The sequence below is a fragment of the Corvus kubaryi genome, unplaced genomic scaffold (genome assembly GCF_017639235.1).
Source record: "Corvus kubaryi isolate FWS band 111438036 unplaced genomic scaffold, C.kubaryi_AGA036_p1.0 74, whole genome shotgun sequence".
Classification (NCBI taxonomy): Eukaryota; Metazoa; Chordata; class Aves; order Passeriformes; family Corvidae; genus Corvus; species Corvus kubaryi.
This window is the reverse complement of record NW_024582061.1, coordinates 1760363-1775857: the sequence shown is the minus strand read 5'-3', so window position 1 is coordinate 1775857 and position 15495 is coordinate 1760363. Positions and strand designations below refer to the sequence as shown.

The 15495-nt window shown below is 41.6% G+C and overlaps 1 protein-coding gene across 3 annotated transcripts in view; it reads right to left on the bottom strand.

The window, feature by feature from the left end:
- Positions 1-13898, bottom strand: part of PPARA (peroxisome proliferator activated receptor alpha) — a 40973-nt gene extending 27075 nt beyond the window's left edge. For 2 of the 3 annotated variants that reach the window (XM_042050384.1, XM_042050381.1), the window contains exons 1-3: positions 13797-13898; positions 13435-13596; positions 11031-11153 (exon numbers count right to left, since the gene is read on the bottom strand). The gene's annotated coding sequence lies outside the window, so the exon portion shown is untranslated. Of the gene's footprint in view, positions 1-11030; positions 11154-13434; positions 13737-13796 lie in introns of those variants that run through there. The other variant, XM_042050383.1, reaches the window with a different exon arrangement.
- Between the last annotated feature and the right edge of the window lie 1597 nt (positions 13899-15495).

Sequence of the window (15495 nt, the reverse complement as noted above, 5' to 3'; positions counted from 1 at the left end):
CTCAGCCATACTCCAACATACCATATGCAACTTGTAAATATCCTTGCTTTTAAAAGAAATCAAAATTCACATACCCTAATTTTGAAAATTGATAGCACAGCTATAAAGTTAGGATCTTAAAAGTCATGTAAGGAAAAATTCTATGCAACCTTGATTCCAGTTCTCTTCCCAGCCCCATGGCAGGGGAGTGAGCAAGTGGGGCTTGGTTGCCTCCTGGGGTTAAGCCATGACAAAGCAGTACAAACAACATAGGAATGTTTTTTTTGTTTTCTATTACTCAGCCAAACTCAAGGAGAAGTTACTGAGCTCAGAAGCTGCGTTTCTTTGGTCTCCAGATTTTCTGTCCCACTGGATTTTAAATGACATTGGCTAGTGTATATTACAGGTTGATGTCTCTGAACAGGACCACTCACCCTCCTTTTAAATGTGACCTTCCTGCTTTAAACTATTCAGCTGCTTTCTAGACCTTTAAGATTATATATCCGCAATTTCCTCCAATGCTTTCTTTTGCTTATTAAACACATTTATTATACATTAAATAGTTTTAAAAATTGTTTGTTTTGCCAAGATTACTGTTTAAGAAATAACTAGTAACAGGACAGCAACAAAAGTATTCAGGAGATAATAAAAGTATTTATTTCAAATATCATACCCTCTCACTTTCACACAACAGATGCAGTTACTAATAGAGAAAAAACTACAAAGCAGAAATTAATTTTCAGCAAACAGAAATAAGAGAAGTAATTCATCTCACCTAACGTCAAACAGCTCACTTAACATGTCTGGGTTGAGTGAAGCTCAATGGAATTTGCAGAGCCATGACTGATCTTTGTGGCCATGATTACACACTAAAAACATGATACTTTTCAATCCGACCACTTCTCTGATCCAGTTCATTGCAAAGCCTTACAAATATTAGTGCTGGCTCAATGGAGAGAGCAGAAGTAAGCAATTGGAAGACAGATACACATGCTGCATGGCCAAAAAATAACTGCATGTACAGCCTGAATCTCCTCTGTAGAATCCAGTGACTGTATGGACTGGCTGGGTCTGCAAACCAGGCACTTGCACTGCCTGAAGTGAAGAAGCCAATGCGTCTTTGGTCTTCTGTGAGAGGTGAAAACTGCTTTACAGATCAGACAGCACCTCTATTAGGTTAAGGGGTATTACCATCTTTCAGCAGGGCCATGGAACTCTCATGCAGGCTGCTATGTGCACATCCCACAGATACTCACCTTCCAGCAGTAAAACTGCCACTGAAATCCAGTAAATGGAAGATACAGGCATTTACTCTGAGTTGACACAACATGCTCCAATAAATAAATAACAAAAATGAAATTAAAGTTCCAATGCTGGAAACTCAAGCTGAGAGTAAAATCTAGCTCAAAGAAAGACTTCTGCTGCTTGTAAAGAATAAAACAGCATCCTAGCATCAAGTGGCTTTCTAATGGAGAATTTTAAATTCAACAAGCCCCTCAAGATGCTGGTAACTAGGAACTCCGTTCAGAACACTTTATACTTACAATGATTTCATATTAGACCAGAAAATAGATTTTACCATATTTCCTCCACACCATTAGACTAGTCAGCCTCTAGCAGACAGCTCAGCTTCAGATGCAAAGAAAGACAGCTTCTGGTTATCGGCGCAGTAAGATCTGAAGCCTGTGTTTAAAGAAGCCCCTGCAATCCCTTTAACAACAGAAGCCAGATTTGGTTTCATCAGCAACGGGACAGGAAGGTTTTGCAACCTTTGCCTCCAGGCTCCAAAGACAAGACTTACAGGTCTATCATATCAAGTTTACACCTATCTTCAATCATGCTTGCTTTCTTCCACATAAATGGATATATCAAACATGGCATTACTCAAATTTGCGTCAAGGTCCTTCTGATAAAAGGAAAATCCCATATTGTAAAGAGGGGAGATTGAGTTGTTGTTTGAACTGCCTTCAAGCTCAAATAGGTTCAAGTCTGCATAGAATACCAACATGACTTTGAGATTTTTTGGTTGTTGCTTTTTTTTTCTTCTCCTCTAAATGTGAGTTTTCATATCCAAAAAGTAAATGCTTTGGAGGTTTCTGTAATTTGGAATAGGAAGACTTGACTTTTCTGTCTAGTGACTGAAACTAAAGTCAAAAATAGCTGTATGTCAAAGTAAAGCTTTCTTTTAAATCTGTGTCTGCTGAATCCTTTAAAGAACTGTCTACTCAGGACTTCAGTATAAGTCAATAGTAATATAAATTAACAAACTATATACTATACTTAGGGTTATTGAAAAACCTATAATTTTCTCCCTCACTTTACTATTTTCTTCAGTAAGTGTTTTTGGAGGGATCTTTGTTGCTTTGAGTTGTTTGTTTGTTTGTGGGGCTTTGGGGATTTTTTTTTTTTTTGGTTGGTTGGTTGCTTTGCATATTTTGAGTTCCTAGGTTTTTGTATTTTTTAACTATATTATAACCCAGTCTGAAATTTAGATGGTTCCAAACTCAAGCAAGCACTGCCAAAGACTCAAGTGAAAAACTTTATGTTAAGAAAGTCTTTTGTCTTGCTTCAACATTTACAGTCCAGATACATAGAAGGCCTAAAAAGCTCTCAATTTGTAATGCTGTCTGTTTCTGTTTTTATAGTCAAACTGACTACCTATATCTAGTCTAATCTATAGAATCAAGATACTATTGTTAACATGGCTTTACAAAAATCAGCGTGGAAGGCAGTATGAAGGAAGATTATTCAATTTATTACATTAGTTGTTAATGCACTTAAAGCAAATATTCATATTGGAGTTCATAGTATCCAGTATTTTTGAGGCACAACCACTAAAGAAAGTATATTTTATTAAAAAGAGATTCAAAAGGACAATAAGAATTTATTTTCTGCAAGAAACTAAGCCATGGCAACATCTTAGTAAACACTATGTTCTAGAGTAGTCTGTGTTCTCTACCATGTGCTGCCTTTCAGGTTCACTGCAGTTCCACCAATACTGCTCACGGCTCACCAGAATTTCGAATGAAAACCCCACTCCATTGTTACATTTACAACTTTACACTTGCAATACACTCCCTCTTTTTCCTTTCCTCTCCCAAATGAAACCCTAAGTTTTGCTCTTTAACCAATCCATTTCACTGTCAGTATCTCTTCAAGTCACTGTCCACTCCAATTATTCAATGCTTGAGGAGGATTCAAAAGATTATGTGTTAATCACAACAGCCATAGCAGTTTGTGCTTCAAAGTTCTACGAGTTCTAAAGCCTTTGTGAAAACACCTGGTAGGCAATGAAGCTGACAGAACATACTGCCACACATGCTGGGTGTGTGTGCTGAACACTGACACGTGGAGACCACAACTGCTGAGAAATGGAGATCTGGTGCATCATTTAAGAGGCTGTTCCCTCTGCATGTACATCAAAAGCTGGGGTTTGATTTATGATTGATATTTGAACCAAGGAGAGGTCACATTCAGACAAACATGACATACATGTATTTGCTATTTGATCCAAGAGCCAAGGTCACGTTCACACAAATGTGTCATCTGAGTATTTGATTTATTTTTATTACCCCGTTGATGAACTTAAAGTTCTTTTACTTTCCTCATGTGTCCCAAAAACTCCTTACCCATTTATTCAGTGTGTCCTAAAAACTTCTTGCCCATTTACCTGGAAGTTGCCAGGTTTTCTAAGTTTTGCGATCCTGTACAAATGTCTGATGAGCTGATTATATTAGCCAAGATTTTGCATTGATTAACAGTTAGGGACACCTTAATTTCAGAGATCAGAGCTCAGATTGAGGCTAAATCTGGTTGCATTGTACGGCCAGAATTAAGAGAATTAAGAAAAAGGAACGAACTAAAAATCCCGCAAAAACTATCTTATGAACTGCATGCACAGATTAGATGTCCTAAGCCATTGTCAGGGGCTTTTTTCTAAAGTTATTATGTAAAAGTAGTTTGAGTGGTGAAGTCAAAGTTGGTTACAACATGTACAGCATTTTCCAACAGCCCACACATTTGCCCCAACATGCAACTGGGAACCAGATCCTTAAGTCTAAATTGGGACGCTGCAATTGTTTCCTTATACATGTGATTACTGCATCTCAGATTATGAAAAGCGCCTGCTCAACAATTTTCTAACTATACCCAGATATTCTACAGAGACCTCATTTGTTGAAGGATACAGGTATCTGAGGGTAACAGGCAAATAGAAATTGCATTTTAGAGTGGTGACTAAATTATTATCTCCAATATAATCAATTTCTGAAGTAAATAAAATGTAAGCCCCTTGCTAAGTCTCCTGCAGAGTACATTTTCACTACATATGGTAAAAATAAACTTCATAAGGTAACAAATTAAAGACATCTGTGCAACTGAAATTGTCAATTAAAATTACAATCTAATACACACGGATGTAGTGCAAGGCAAAATTTTTGGCATATTGATGGTGTTGCTACGTAAACCTCTCACTCAGAAGATTTACTTGCTCACATGCTTGATACAAAAACCCAAAACCAAACAAACCCACAAAACCATAACACACATGAATGTTTTGTCAAGAAAAACATCATAACTTTTATAAGCATAATTGTCTAGTAACTCATCCTAACAATGTGAAAATTCAGACATACCATATTTATGAAAAGAAAAAGCCAATTGCCACTAACCTAAAGTCAAACAGACACTTGGATGCACTTTCTGAAACTGGTAATATTTCAACAATCTTTAGGGTTTATGTGTAAGTATGGATAACTTAAAATGTGTTCTCACAAAACAGGATATAAGAATCCCTTTTGTTTTTTATCTGCAGGCCTTTATGTGTGATAGCAAGTGGTATACATTATTGATAACATACTCTTTAGTATGTTATCGTAACAAATATCGTATCTATATTTTATCATAACATGTACCAGTAACATGCTCTTTAGAAGTCAGAATCTTAATCAGTCTTTAGCTGAAATTTATCATAAAAGAAGGATAAGAAATAATTACCTAATCTTTTGTTTTCTGAGCATATTTAACCTTCCTGTATTATTTCAACCTTTCTTATTCTTCAAAAGAAGAGCAAAGGATTGTTCCTCTGACATAAATACTTCAACTGAATACAACCTCATTCAAGGCCACGTATTATATTTGACAGACGCCAATTAATTTTGAGTTTATTGACTGGCAATGAAATTTTTGCAGCTGTGCGTGATTTTGCGAGTTTCAATAGCATGATAAAAGCTTGGGAGCACTGAGGCAGTACCCAGATTTGAGAAGTACCATTCGTACAGGTGTTTACTATTGCCCCCTGCCCACAACACCCCCGAAGCACCACAAATGCACTGTGTCTGGTACAGCCTGAACTCCCTTGTCCTCCTTTGCTGGCTGGCAACCAACAGGCCAAACAGAACAGACAATTGCTGAATTCCTATTGCCTCACTTCCTCAGCAGGGTCAATAATGTGTTTTCCTTTCTTCTTCCCAGTCACCAACTTCCATGAAAATGCCAGAACTTTAATGCCTTTGCAGCCATTACTGCTCTCTCTAATTTGAGAAGACTTGCAGGTTCAGAATTATTGGGTGGGGGCAGAGGACCACAGACCTTACTGCATATATCTGACAGGTAACTAGACCAAAAGAGGTGAGAAAACAAACCTGAAAATTGCTTTCAGTTTTGGGGCATAACTCTTCCAAGACTGATCTGGACATTTGCCTGCACTACCTGCCCCCCCCCCCCCTTTTTTTTTCCCAATTAATTTACGGTATTTATTTTATATTTGCTGGGGTTTGTAGAACACACAAGTGTACAATAGGTGCTTGAAGTTATGTCAATACTTGGATTATTCTAGAGTTTTCTAGGGTCCCTCACTTTGACTCCTAATCACACACTTTATTAAGAAAAAGATAATTGGCTATCCTTGAAATAGTGGTTAAGTATTCACACTTTGGCTGAGGATTTCTGACCTGTGAGCAAAAATACTAATTCTTGCAGATACCTTAATGGCAACATTCTTCCTGAATAAAGAGCTATTGTTTTGGAATGAAACTTTCAATCTAAAAGGAGAGGGAAAAAAGAAAAAGCTAAATTAAAATTACCTAATGCAAAAATTTGAAACATTTGTTTAGCATATTGATTTAAGATTGTGAAGTGTCATTTGAGTCTTACCTGCCATTTAATGATTAGGCCTTGCAACCCCCCATTTTTAGTCGACTTAGACAGATACAACTTCTCTACCTTACAAACTCCCAAATTTTGCCACCTCGATCTCATTACACGTCCTGCTCAGAAAAACAGAAATAAAAAAGCCCACAACTTTGCATCTGTACTTTTTCCTACCAAAGCTCTCCTACTTAAGACCAGTATTCCTTTAAAAGAGACAAGAAGTCTCTTAGTTTTCTCTTCTCATTTATAGCTTAAACTTCTAGCTTGGGTTCCTTATTGTTTTGGCTCAGGACAAAAGTCCGGTTGCTTTGGTACCTGATACTGCAACTTCTTTCTTCAAAGATCAATAACAACAAAAACATCTTTCTGCCTCAAGAATGCCTCCTTTCAGTCACCAGCACATTCCCGATCCCAAATCTCAGGTTACAGTCCTTTTCAATACTGTTTCAGCTGTCTTATCCCTCTCCTCCATCAGCCATATCATCCCATCCCCAAATCACCACCTTCACCCCCTCGGTCCTCCAGTCTCCTATCTCAGCTCCTCCAGCATCTGCACAGCTGCACCCGCCTCACCATCTGCAACCCATCGCATGATTCATCACCAAACATAACAGACCATGATTATTCACTATTTGAAAAGCTACAGTGGAATTTACATCTGTTTCTGGAAGAGGTTCAAGAAGCCTGAATTCCCCTTCTTAGCAGAGAACACCACCACTGTGTATCTTCAGTGGTTTTATTTCACTGATAAACTTTATGCCCTTGTCCAGACATAGTAACAGGACTTATTTGATAAATTAAATTTAGCTTAACAGAAGGATTTATATCCTTTAAAAAATAATGACCCTCAGTTAGGATATTACAGATTTAGGCCCCTTCTGCTTGCAAGTGTCTTTTTGAAAATTGAGTAATTCCAATGGGCCAGCTTTTATACTCTTCTACCAGCACAAAAAATTCAAATGTCTTCTGTAACTAGCACCTGAAGTTGTGTAGTTTACTTATTCTTTATTGTGCTGCAATTTTACTCATTCGTTACAAGTATTTTTACAAGCTCTTGTTGCTCCGCTGTTACGTTTAAGTCAACAAACAAATGAAACCTGCTAAAAATAAACTAACTTCAATTTAATGTCATGCCACAACGCAGAGTACCCAGAGTGGAATGCGAAACAAAATTCTTTCACTTTCTGCTGCTGGTTTTTTTTTTTTTTTTGTTGTTGGTTTTGGTTTGGGTTTTTGGTTAAGAAAAAGGCCTTCAGTTTTATTCTGATAATTCAGACATCCCTGCCTTTAAAAGTTTTTCTTTGTGATAAATGTATCACACAAAAACAAAGTTTACACTGAATTAGCGTTTCTGACAGGAGCCCTGGCAACAGGCAATTAATCTACATTTTTTGGCAAATGGACATCAAGTACTTGTACATTCAAGCTCCTGACGTGTCAGATAGAGGATATACTGGGGACACATGACTTCACAGCTCTAAATCAGGTCACTCACTACAGGATACAGATCACAAGCCTCACACTCCTGTGAGATCAAAAAGTGGCAAACTATAACCAATTATTTTCCTGCCATGTTTTCCCTGCTCATCCTCTATGACACGAAGGGTACCTGGTGCCCAGCTTAACAGCAATACCAGCACTGCCACCCCACTCCTTTTGACGAAAGAAGCACCTGAGTTGCAGAAAGGTGAAGGAAGAATATGAGTCCAGTGAAACAGCCAGGAAAAGAAAACCTCTTTAAAAAGCCATGTATGTACTTTCATATTCCAGTTTCACTTCACTTTGTAAGGCATTTCAGCTGGCTTGAATGAGACTTTGAAAGAGCAGTTATGGGGACACAGCACACAGTCCCTCTCCAGAGCACACCTGAGTTACTGGTTGCAAAATAAAGTTACCTGAAGGGTACCTAGACAAGTCAGCTTGAGTAACGTAACAGCTCCCTCACATCAAAAGGATATCCCTTCAGTAGCTCCTGACACTGCCTGCCCCGCACCTTCCCTCTCCCTCTGCCCTTCCAAGCCACGCTGCTCCCCGGTGCCTGCGCTGGCTCTCTCGCTGCCCGATCCCGCTGGCCACCTCTGGCAGCGGGAATTATCTCCCCGACACCGCTCTGGCCCGCAGCAGCCTGGCACGCTCCCAGGAGAGCGCCCGGCCCAGGGCACTCGTTGCTCTGCGCCTGAGGAGCAGCACGGCTGCGACCCTGCAATCCCGACACTCCGATCCAGCTCTCAGGAACAGTCCCCGGCGAGTTTCATTCCCCAGTGTATACACAGCCCCGGTGAAACAATTCTGTTCACTGAATCGGTAGAAGTGTAACGCAGGAAAACCATAAACAGCTATAGAGAGCTGAACAGACCCCCAGAGGGGCAGAAAAAAGACGGAGAGAAACGTGTGGATGGCAGAAGGAAAGCAGGAGCCTAGATCAGATCCAGCCATGCTGTGTAGCCACACTTCTTGCTGTAGCCTGTATTTGCAGGGCTATCAGGAGCCACTGACAGAGGACATCCTATTCTTTTTTGCACTTATGTGTTCATTCATACACACACACCCCCTTGCCATGTAAAAGAGAAATAAAATTAATGATAGCCACAAATGGAACAATTCTATATTCTTAGAGGGTAATCACTATTACATTTCCACAGGATTTATTACAGGATTTACAATCTTGAGAAAATGCAACTCCTTGTAAATTCTGTTAGAATGACAGCAGCTCAGTATGCTGAAAATCAGGGGCCCAAAACTAGAAAATTTGACAGCTGTTTGAAAATATTGGCCTGTTTATGTACAGTTACATCTGTGTGGCAGCACAGAACAACAGGTACAGCTGCTGCTTTGTTCAGAGGCAGTACCCTGTGCTGCTTGTCTCTTGCTTAGACGGGTACTAAAGCTGCTACTCGACTTGATCAGACTGGCCTGCTTGACTGCACACAGCATGTCCTTTATCCTGAGCTGGGTAAGAATAGATAAACTTCACTTTATCTTTATATGTATATATATATATATATATGTATATATATATGTATGTATGTATATAGCTATTTTGTAACCTTCCATTGAAAACTGCCAACAAGCCAACAATACTCACTATGACCTGTGGGCTGCAATTAATTGTGTTTTAATATCAGTGTGTATGAATTAATTGACAGCTGTACTGGAGGATTCCTCAGCCCTGTTGGACAGAATGCCACCTGCCTGCTAATAAACAGTCTCCAAAGCAGTCTCCTGACACAACACCCATCTTCTCCCTCATCCTCCCCCTCAGATCCAACTGGTTCCATAGTATATTCTTCAGCCTTACTACTCCAGTGAACTTTTCCCATACACGTTGAATAAAGATGCCAGAGTTTGGTTTGGTTTTATGGGAGCCTGCCCCATGACTCCAATGTCAAGTATTTTGTACCATTCTTCCTGAAGCAGCAACACTAACAGCAGGTTAGGAAATGTCATCAGTAATTCAAGTCTTCACTTTCAAATCAGTTTTGCAAACAGACAAGAGTTTTTCTTACCTTCTGAACGTTCATGTTCAGTGGTTTGTCCTGTGATTTGTTATTATTTCCCATAAATAATTTTTAAAACAAAACAGGCATGTAGCACTTAATCGTGTAACAAAACAAAACAAAACAAAGAATGGCAATACAAGCCTATATGCAGGTTACTTAGCTTAACTTACTCAGCGTAACAGTGCTGGATGCATGGATATACACAACAAAACAGTAAGACCTGCCTCCAAACCTTAATCACAGGCCACAGAAGCGTTTCAAATGATCCATTTTATGATTTTTTTTGTTTTAAAATGTAAATAATATTAAGTTATTGTGGTATTATTTTTCCACGTAAAATATATCAAAGTCTAAACTATTCACAACAATAAGTTCTCTCAGCCCCAGGATGTATACACTCACAAATGAGTGTTGAGTTTACTCAACCAGAACACCAAACAGCAGCTCTGGTTTCCTTCTAGGTACTTCTCTACAAAATGAAAACAAACTAACGAGATAAAAAAATATGAAATATGAAAATACTGGGCTAACCCACTTGCACATGTATTTCAGCGGCCTGGAAACAAATGCCAAAGAGCTGTACAACCTCAGTACAACTGTACAACTTCAGCTCACTGCTCTGAGTTCCTCAAGGCAGACACATTTTGGAACAAGTTTCTTTTACTATTTGGAAAGATTTAGTGAATAATTTCTCGGTTTATACAAACCAGTCACGTAACAACTCAAGCCTCAGTCAGGACTAGAATGCCAATGAGTTGTGGTTTATAATTTGTATTAATCTGTGCACGAGAAGTCCTTCACTGGACACAGAAATTACACTTCTTTGATATTTAAAGACACATGCAATGCACTTATAAATAAATATTGTTTCATAAGCAGAAACTATGAGAAGTGGTATGAGGAAGTGGAGTCAGATTTGGCAACATCTCAATGCCCCATGCAATCTGGTCACACAACAATCTCCTCATATCAGCTGAATATCTTTAAAACATGTCAAATATCACACTCTTTGAGAGATTTTAGTTTTATTTAAGTTTTATTTTAGTTTTATAGTGATGATTAAGAGCCTAACCTTACCAGACAAGTACTTTTTAATTCAGTGAAAAATTCAGCCTTCTACTTCATAAAAAGTCATTCAGTATTTAACAGACCTGGTCCTGTGAAATGCTGAGCACTCTACTTCTAAAACATTAGGAATTCAGAATTCTACTGACTAGCACCTAAGACAGCAGTAGATATCAGAACATAAGGAAGTTTTACTTTGTTCTCATGATTATGCGACTACTTTCTGTTTATCAATTATTTCTTGGCACTACATGCTCAAATTTCTTTCCTTGTCATTTGACTATACATTAATCACTCTTCACAGAGATTCTATGCCCAGTCCATGTATGTACTCACCCCATCATGCAGCATCTTGCAAGGCTGAAACAGAAGTTGTTTTCCAGAATCTCTTCCCCTTCCATTTCATGTGCAGATTGGTGATAACAAGCGGTTCTTCATCAATAAAAAGCTGCTGACATTCTTAAAAAAACAAAATCAACAAAATTTCGCAGGGCTTACTATACTGATTTTACATAGCTATGATGTAATATAACTTTAAAAAAAAATTCTTTATGCTTCTTGAGAAAAAAAATTCTTTCATTTTACTTGGGCTAAAATTATTTTTAAATGACTGAGGCTTTTAGTATGTCCCTACTTTTACAGCAGGACCACACTGACATCTAGCTAACTAGGGAATATAACTGGTATATCCCAATGTAATGCTGATATTTTTTTGTTCATACTAAAAGAATTCAAAACCACTCAACTGAGAACACTGTAGTGACAGCCCTGTGTATTTAAATTATCTGTTATAGAGTAAAATACTTTTACTCCTAAAGAGCATTCTCACAAATGTCCAAGTCTTTCTGTGGACACACGTAAGTAGTTATGGTTTCCAAAGTGCACACACAGTCCCATGAGATGTCTTTCCAACTGACCTTTATTTTGAGGATTTACATCCCAAAGGTAGAGACTTTGTTTTTATATACTTTATAAGACGTATAAAATAAAACCATTCATAGCTAAAAAAACCTAACAAATTAAAGATTCAGAGAGATTTTATAAAAGTGGATTAAAAAAAAAGTTTAAGTTCAAAAATGATGCAAGAAAATATGCTTGCACATTTAATAAACATGAATTCAACTTCATTTATTTTCCAAGACAAGTATGGTGTTCTCCTTTTTTCCCCCTTGCAAAAATATGACATGTGCAACAGAAGCAGAACTCAGAACCCAAATCTTACTGGGAAAGCTATAGAAAAGGAAAGACAAAAACAGAGCTGTTTGCAGCTTTGAAGTACAAGCTGCTTCTAAAAAAATACTAAGAACAGTTATATCTCCTTGCCCACTTTGGGACAACAGTAAGTATTATAATTCATTTTTTAGAACAAGATGAGTATCTCAGGCCATATATCCTGTAGGACATTATTATCCCTTATATTTTTATAAGATTCCACACATAAAATTTCAAAAGCATAACAATACAAAATCACAACTGAAGTGTAACCCTTTCTCCATGGTTTAAAATTCATGATACCCTTTATAAAGACTACAGCATTACCAGAAAAGGAAGACACTAAAGAACTACTGAAAAGCAAGTGACAAACCCACAAGGTGTTTCCATTAGGTAGCCAAAACTGTCTATGCACCTGACTGTAGAGGATGACAGCCAACACAAGGCTCCAACAGATTGATAAGAATGCTTTTTTGGACCATGCTAAGAGTTCCTTCCACACATGGGAAAAGAGAGCAAGCATGCTGTGGAGTTCCACAAACCTCTCATAAGGTCTGCACACTCTCATCCTTCCGATACACTACATTGCATTACTTGAAATTCCCAAAGTTGCCACTCAAAGTCACTACGAGCCGATGGCCGCTCGGTAGCTCATGCCAGCCAACAAAGGCTATGATACTGGTTTAGGTTTGAGCAGACGTGTGACCACGTCACATGAACCACAACCGCCTCCGTTCCAGCATGAGACCAGGTAGCCAGCCTCAATGCTACATCAACGATTCAGGATTTACAAAGGAAACACTTTTTACAGCTGATCCATTTTGCTGCCTGCAAAGCAAATTTCAAAAGGTGGGCAGTGCCAGATGCCAATGAGAAAGTCTATGCATGTTCTGTAACACAGGGAGCTTGACCACAATTTTCCTTCACAACAAAACTTATGCAACACCTTTATTAATGCAGTACTACTAAGACACCCAGTGCCAAAAGTGCCAAACACTATCATTCCAGATAATCCTGTGTGACGAATCCTGTGCTCATACTACTTCCATCAGAGAGCTTAGGAACAGCTCCCCGTGTCACTGAGTGAGACTGGGCCAATCTTAATATGAATACAAGGCAGCACCTTTTCGCACTCCTTTCCATTGTTACTTCTGGAATGCTTTTTGAAAAGCAAGTATCCAGCCCCATAGGGACAACCAAGAACTCAGCAAACCACAAAAGCAAACCCCGGAGGCATTCCCACTGACCTGCTCCTCGCTCCCAGGACAGAGGACCCTCCTCTGACCAGCCGACCGGGAATAGCACAACCCGCCTGACTGAGCCAAGCCAAGAGCGGGAACCTCCAAGCACGTACTTTCTGCCTAGTGCCCGAGTTCATTCCAGGTTAAGGGCAATCCAGATGTTCCGTTTAGGAGACATGACAGTTGCCAAACAGCCCCTCGTGTGACAGGGCATTACCCCCTCCTCTGTTCCCACCCCCAGCGCCCTAAAATCCCGCTCCCCCGGGTCTTCCCGAGTGGCTTGTTACCTGCGCCCGCCCGCGCCGGGCCGGCTCTGCCCGTCCCGCAGCCCCTCGGCCCCGTTCCCGCAGCCGGCGGCCGGCGCCGCGCCGAGCGAGCAGCGGGAGCCGCTACAGCATCTCCCCCGGCCGGCTACCTCCTCCTGCTGTCCGCCGCCGCTCCGCCGAGGGCTTCACACCGCGGGGCCAGAGAGATAAGTAATAGCGAATAGCAAGGGAGGGGAGGAGAAGAAAGGACAGGTCATTAGCAAAGCCGCCGCCGCGTTAGCAAGGCGGGGGCGTCACCCAGCCCCGGGCGGGCGCTCCCGCCTCCCCGGCGCCCCGGCCGGGGCACGGGCACCGCGCGGGAGGGGGCGCCCCTAAGGCAGTACCGTGCATCGCTGCCGCGGGCTGCACAGGGCCGGGCCGGGCCGCGTCCCCGACTGCCGGCGGGGAAGGAGCGGGAAGGGAACGGGAGCGGGGAGGGAACGGGAGCGGGGAGGGAACGGGAGCTGGAGCGGGGCGGGAGCGGCCGGTGACAGGTCCCGGAAGTGAGGTCGGCACACACCTCCCGCCGCGGCCGCGCGCCATTGGCGGGGTGGGGGCAGCCCCGCTCCCCTCACATCCCTCGCTGCCCTCACAGCCCTCGCTGCCCTTACACCCCTCACTCCGTTCGCTGCCTTCGCACTTCTGACACCCCTCCACTGCTCTCAGACCCCTCACTGCCCTCACTCCTTCACACCCCTCGCACCCCTCGCTGCCTTCATTGCCCTCACACCCCTCCACTGCCGTCAGACTCCGCACTGCCCTCACTCCCTTCACACGCCTCAGACCCCTCACTCCCTCCAGTCCCACCGCGCCCCCGCATTTTTACCGGGACACGGGGCTGAGGGGGTCGAGCCTGAGATCCCGGGGCGTTCGGCCAGGGGCGAATAAAGCCCCGCCGGCCGGAGGAGCGGCCCGGCTGCCGCGGGCACGGTGAGCACCGCCTGCCTCAGGGCCGGCGCGGAGGGGCCGTGGCCGTGGCCGTGGCCACCCATCGCTCTACAAAACACTTTTCAAAATCGCATAAATGCGTGTTTGCCTTCACGTTTGCATTCAATTTGGGGAAGAAAAAACCCAACCAACCAATCAAACAAAAAACTCCCCAAAATTTAATCAGAACCCCCACTACTGCGCTCAGTAGTGAATGGCACAGTACTGGGATGGTAAAACAAGACTCACTTCAGATGTTTCCAATGGGAAGTTAAATGAGGCCTAGAAGGGGAAGGAGAGCACTGTTCTGGGGGGTTGGTCTGTACTGCAGTGAGCATCACACTTAATTCCACAAATTTCTCATAAATTTGGGTTAAGCACATGGCCCTGGACACCAGAGCACTCAGTGCAGAAACAACAGTAACAGCAGAGGCTGAAAAGCGCCCTAAGGCATGGCTCAGGACCAGCCAGCAAAAGGCAATATTGACCATGGAAAACAGAAGCTAACTAAAGGCCTCATATTGATTTAAAGCCTTTTCAGACTGTTTCAGACTAGTTCTGGTCACTGTTCGACCTCTCAACCACTAGTGCTGCTCCGAGGTCTGTCCCAAGCTGGGCCAATACCCAATGCCACAAGAGTCAGTTGATTTAGCAAGTTAATTCCCAGTTTTAACACCTACATATTTCCTTACAGCTGTGGTGACATGGTACAAGTGCTGCAGTACAATTTTCTAGAGTAAGATGTTAGTATGGATGCAGGCTTTTGCCTAGGGAATACGTACGTTTTGAGGGATTCACCATTGTTGCCAGTGAGAGGCATGCCAGGCTGACTAATGTTTATCCTAGCTTTATCCATACCTCTTGTCCTGAGTCATGCACAAGCACTGTCCCAAAGGCAGTAAAAACACAAAATATTTATTGGAATTCAAAATGAGTTGTGGGTCGTTTCCTGTTTATGAGCTGTGGGCTCCTCAACCCGCACCAAACATGTAGCAACCTCCATCTGCAGCAAGGAGGGCTGTGTTACTCCAGGCATGGAGGAGAGCTCTCTTAATCCGTGTTCTGGAAGGGATTCTTCTGAAGAACTTGGAAACATTTTGTCCACGAAAATGACTG